Consider the following 6392-nt stretch of genomic DNA (forward strand, 5'->3'; position numbering starts at 1 on the left):
TTTTTTTCTGATTTTACTGTTCACCGAGGTGCATTTGAGCCCGGGTGTAGATACTTCGCGTCCCTATTACAATCCCTTTTCTTGGATCACCAGGTGTGTGTATGCAGGGAGAGCATAACCTGTTGTATGACAGGGTTTTTATACGGCTTTGCAGTTCAAGTAGACATATGATTTACCTTGTTTACATTGCAGCAAGATATACCCGCTGTTTATCATACTCACGGAAATTTGTTTTAAAGATAGTGATGTACCGTTATTTCATTGTAGAGATAATGATTTCGCAATCCTCTTTTCAAGCATTTTGATTCAGCTGTGCTATGTAATATTTTGCATCGTGAGTTCTTGTCATTCCTGGGAATGTCTTTATATTTGATTGATGAAGAGCGGCCAGGGTGTATTATACTCAAGCAATCACACTCTTTGCTGTGATAAATATTAAGGTGCAATTTCTTTTTGTAGAGTTTCTGTTTGCAATGAGCATAAACTGACAATACCATAGTTAAAATGTGGCCTTACACTTGTTCATATGAGCTGCATACTTGAGACGTCCATCGAGGCCAGGAGAAGCAAATTCCAGGACCATTCTTACAGGACGATGTATGAAAGGTTTAACCATGTGTCCTAACATGGTCATAAATTGCATCCCCGGAAAAAGAAGTTACAGACTACACGCCGAAGTGAATTTCATTATAGGTAAAAGCAAGAAGTAGCTGCACTGAGAACACATAATGGAAATTACAGTACCATTCTTGCAGGCCGATGTATGGAAGGTGTAATCACATGTCCTAAGAGCATTTCCAGCCGCGCCCCCAGAACGGCCTTCCCAGACGATTTTTTTGCGCCGGCGCCACCCAGTCATGCCCCAGGAGCCCGATTTCGCCGGCTTGGGCCGAAATCAGCGCCGGCGGAGCGAGTGTTTTGGCGCGAAATAGCCGCGGGCCCGGAGAGTCAGCGAGACGGCCGCTTCGTCGACCTCATCGCCTCGGTTCCCGCGGGAATCAATGCGAAGGCTGCCGCGCTGCCGCGCGGGTCAGCCTCCACTGATGCCTCACGGGCGGCGCAGTGAAGACGCCGCCGACGCGCGTTCCGCCCGCATGCGCCACGCGTCTGCCCGCATGCCGCCCCCCCGCCACCCCGCCACCCCGCTTCGGCTATAAAAGGCGCCCCTCCCCGCCGGTGAGCGCCACAGCCTCCCCCTCTCCCTCCCGCGAAAGCCTTCTCCCCGCCGGCGAGCTCTCCCGCCGTGCCCCTGCCCGCCGACGAGCAAAACCATGGCGGAGAGATACCCAGGCGATGGCGCAGCTGTTGGAAATATGATCTAGAGGCAATAATAAAATGGTTATTATTATATTTCTTTGTTCATGATAATTGTCTGTTATTCATGCTATAATTGTGTTATCCGGAAATCGTAATACACGTGTGAATACATAGACCACAACATGTCCCTAGTAAGCCTCTAGTTGACTAGCTCATTGATCAACAGATAGTCATGGTTTCCTGACTATGGGCATTGGATGTCATTGATAACGGGATCACATCATTAGGAGAATGATGTGATGGACAAGACCCAATCCTAAGTATAGCTCAAAGATCGTGTAGTTCGTTTAGCTAGAGCTTTTCCAAATGTCAAGTATCATTTCCTTAGACCATGAGATTGTGCAACTCCCGGATACCGTAGGAGTGCTTTAGGTGTGCCAAACGTCACAACGTAACTGGGTGACTATAAAGGTGCACTACGGGTATCTCCGAAAGTGTCTGTTGGGTTGGCACGAATCGAGACTGGGATTTGTCACTCCGTATGACGGAGAGGTATCTCTGGGCCCACTCGGTAATGCATCATCATAATGAGCTCAATGTGACCAAGTGTTTGGTCACGAGATCATGCATTACGGTACGAGTAAAGGGACTTGCCGGTAACGATATTAAATGAGGTATTGGGATACCAACGATCGAATCTCGGGCAAGTAACATACCGATTGACAAAGGGAATTGTATACGGGATCGATTGAATCCTCGACATCGTGGTTCATCCGATGAGATCATCGAGGAGCATGTGGGAGCCAACATGGGTATCCAGATCCCGCTGTTGGTTATCGACCGGAAAGGCGTCTCGGTCATGTCTGCATGTCTCCCGAACCCGTAGGGTCTACACACTTAAGGTTCGGTGACGCTAGGGTTGTAGAGATATGAGTATGCAGTAACTCGAAAGTTGTTCGGAGTCTCGGATGAGATCCCGGACATCACGAGGAGTTCCGGAATGGTCCGGAGGTGAAGAATTATATATAGGAAGTGCAGTTTCGGCCATCGGGAAAGTTTCGGGGGTCATTGGTATTATACCGGGACCACCGGAAGGGTCCCGGGGGTCCACCGGGTGGGGCCACCTATCCCGGAGGGCCCCATGGGATGAAGTGGGAGGGGAACCAGCCCCTAGTGGGCTGGTGCGCTGCCCCTTGGGCCCCCTGCGCCTAGGGTTGGAAACCCTAGGGGTGGGGGCGCCTCCACTTGCCTTGGGGGGCAAGCCACCCCCTTGGCCGCCCCCCCCCCTTGGAGATCCCATCTCCTAGGGCCGGCGCCGCCCTAGGGGCCTATATAAAGAGGGGGAGGGAGGGCAGCTGCACCCATGCTCTTGGCGCCTCCCTCTCCCCTTACTACACCTCTCCCTCTCGTAGAAGCTTGGCGAAGCCCTGCCGAGATCGCTGCTGCATCCACCACCACGCCGTCGTGCTGCTGGATCTCCATCAACCTCTCCTTCCCCTTGCTGGATCAAGAAAGAGAAGACGTCTTCCTCAACCGTACGTGTGTTGAACGCGGAGGTGCTGTCCGTTTAGCACTAGGATCATCGGTGATTTGGATCACAACAAGTACGACTCCCTCAACCCCGCTCTCTTGAACGCTTCCGCTCACGATCTACAAGGGTATGTAGATGCACTCCTTTCTCTCGTTGCTAGATGAACTCATAGATTGATCTTGGTGAAAGCATATTTTTTTTTTATTTTCTGCAACGTTCCCCAAAAGTGGCATCATGAGCTAGGTCTATGCGTAGTTCTCTTTGCACGAGTAGAACACAATTTGTTGTGGGCATAGATGTTGTCAACTTTCTTGCCACTACTAGTCTTATTTTGCTCCGGCGACATCGTGGGATGAAGCGGCCCGGACCGACCTTACACGTACGCTTACGTGAGATAGGTTCCACCGACTGACATGCACTAGTTGCATAAGGTGGCTAGCGGGTGTCTGTCTCTCCCACTTTAGTTGGAGCGGATTCGATGAAAAGGGTCCTTATGAAGGGTAAATAGAAGTTGGCATATCATGTTGTGGCTTTCACGTAGGTAAGAAAACGTTCTTGCTAGAATCCTATTGCAGCCACGTAAAAACATGCAACAACAATTAGAGGACGTCTAACTTGTTTTTGCAGCATGTGTTTTGTGATGTGATATGGCCAAAAGTTGTGATGAATGATATATATGTGATATATGAGATCATGCTCTTGTAATAGGAATCACGACTTGCATGTCGATGAGTATGACAACCGGCAGGAGCCATAGGAATTGTCTTTATTTTTTGTATGACCTGCGTGTCATTGAATAACGCCATGTAAATTACTTTACTTTATTGCTAAACATGATAGCCATAGAAGTAGAAGTAATCGTTGGCGTGACAACTTCATGAAGACACGATGATGGAGATCATGATGATGGAGATCATGGCGTCATGCCGGTGACGAAGATGATCATGGCGCCCCGAAGATGGAGATCGAAGGAGCAATATGATAATGGCCATAGCATGTCACTATTTGATTGCATGTGATGTTTATCATGTTTTTCATCTTATTTGTTTAGAACGACGGTAGCTTAAATAAGATGATCCCTCCAGTAATTTCAAGAAAGTGTTCCCCCTAACTGTGCACCGTTGCGAAGGTTCGTTGTTTCGAAGCACCACGTGATGATCGGGTGTGATAGATCCAAACGTTCGAATACAACGGGTGTAAGCCAGATTTACACACGCAATACACTTAGGTTGACTTTACGAGCCTAGCATGTACAGACATGGCCTCAGAACACGGAGGACCGAAAGGTCGAGCATGAGTCGTATAGAAGATATGATCAACATGGAGATGTTCACCGATGTCGACTAGTCCGTCTCATGTGATGATCGGACACGGCCTAGTTGACTCGGATCATGTTTCACTTAGATGACTAAAGGGATGTCTGTCTGAGTGGGAGTTCATTAAATAATTTGATTAGATGAACTTAATTATCATGAATTTAGTCTAAAATCTTTACAATATGTCTTGTAGATCAAATGGCCCATGTTACCCTCAACTTTAGCCCGTTCCTAGAGAAAACCAAGCTGAAAGATGATGGCAGCAACTATACGGACTGAGTCTGGAACCTGAGGATCATCCTCATAGCTGCCAAGAAAGATTATGTCCTAGAAGCACCGCTAGGTGAAGCACCCAACCCGGAGAACCAAGACCTTATGAACGCTTGGCAGTCTCGTGCTGATGATTACTCCCTCGTTCAGTGCGACATGCTTTACAGCTTAGAACCGGGGCTCCAAAAGCATTTTGAGCAACACGGAGCATATGAGATGTTTGAAGAGCTGAAAATGGTTTTCCAAGCTCATGCCCGGGTCGAGAGATATGAAGTCTCCGACAAGTTCTTCAGTTGTAAGATGGAGGAAAATAGTTCTGTCAGTGAGCACATACTCAAAATGTCTGGGTTGCACAACCGCTTGACTTAGCTGGGAGTTAATCTCCCGGATGACGCGGTTATTGACAGAATCCTTCAGTCGCTTCCATCGAGCTACAAGAGCTTTGTGATGAACTTCAATATGCAGGGGATGGAAAAGACCATTCCTGAGGTATATTCAATGCTGAAATCAGCGGAGGTAGAGATCAAAAAGGAACATCAAGTGTTGATGGTGAATAAAACCACTAAGTTCAAGAAAGGCAAGGGTAAGAAGAACTTCAAGAAGGACGGCAAGGGAGTTGCCGCGCCCGGTAAGCCAGTTACCGGGAAGAAGCCAAGGAATGGACCCAAGCCTGAGACTAAGTGCTTTTATTGCAAGAGAAGTGGTCACTGGAAGCGGAGCTTCCCCAAGTACTTAGCGGACAAGAAGGCCGGCAACACCAAAGGTACATGTGATATACATGTAATTGATGTGTACCTTACCAGCACTCATAGTAGCTCCTAGGTATTTGATACCGGTGCGGTTGCTCATATTTGTAACTTAAAGCAGGAGCTGCAGAATAAGCGGAGACTGGCGAAGGACGAGGTGACGATGCGCGTCGGAAATGGTTCCAAGGTCGATGTGATCGCCGTCGGCACGCTACCTCTACATTTACCTATGGGATTAGTTTTAAACCTCAATAATTGTTATTTAGTGCCAGCTTTGAGCATAAACATTGTATCTGGATCTCGTTTAATACGAGATGGCTACTCATTTAAATTCGAGAATAATAGTTGTTCTATTTATATGAGAGATATGTTTTATGGTCATGCCCCGATGGTCAATGGTTTATTCTTAATGAATCTCGAACGTGATGTTACACATATTCATAGTGTGAATACCAGAAGATGTAAAGTTGATAACGATAGTCCCACATACTTGTGGCACTGCCGCCTTGGTCACATTGGTGCCAAGCGCATGAAGAAGCTCCATGCTGATGGACTTTTAGAGTCTCTTGATTATGAATCATTTGACACATGCGAACCATGCCTCATGGGCAAAATGACCAAGACTCCGTTCTTCGGAACAATGGAGGGAGCAACCAACTTATTGGAAATCATACATACTGATGTGTGCGGTCCAATGAGCGCTGAGGCTCGCGGAGGATATCATTATGTTCTCACTCTCACTGATGACTTGAGTAGATATGGGTATGTCTACTTGATGAAACACAAGTCTGAGACCTTTGAAAAGTTCAAGGAATTTTAGAATGAGGTAGAGAATCAACGTGACCGAAAGATAAAGTTCTTACGATCAGATCATGGAGGAGAATATTTAAGTCATGAATTTGGTACGCATTTAAAGAAATGTGGAATCGTTTCACAACTCACGCCGCCTGGAACACCTTAGCGTAACGGTGTGTCTGAACGTCGTAATCGCACTTTATTGGATATGGTGCGATCTATGATGTCTCTTACCGATTTACCGCTATCATTTTGGGGATACGCTCTAGAGACAGCTACATTCACTTTAAATAGGGCACCGTCTAAATCCGTTGAGACGACACCGTAAGAATTATGGTTTGGGAAGAAACCTAAGCTGTTGTTTCTAAAAGTTTGGGGATGCGATGCTTATGTCAAGAAACTTCAACCTGAAAAGCTCTAACCCAAGTCGGAAAAATGTGTCTTCATAGGATACCCTAAGGAAACCATTGGGTATAC

This window comes from Triticum dicoccoides, chromosome 1B (assembly GCF_002162155.2).
Source record: "Triticum dicoccoides isolate Atlit2015 ecotype Zavitan chromosome 1B, WEW_v2.0, whole genome shotgun sequence".
NCBI classification, from domain to species: Eukaryota; Viridiplantae; Streptophyta; class Magnoliopsida; order Poales; family Poaceae; genus Triticum; species Triticum dicoccoides.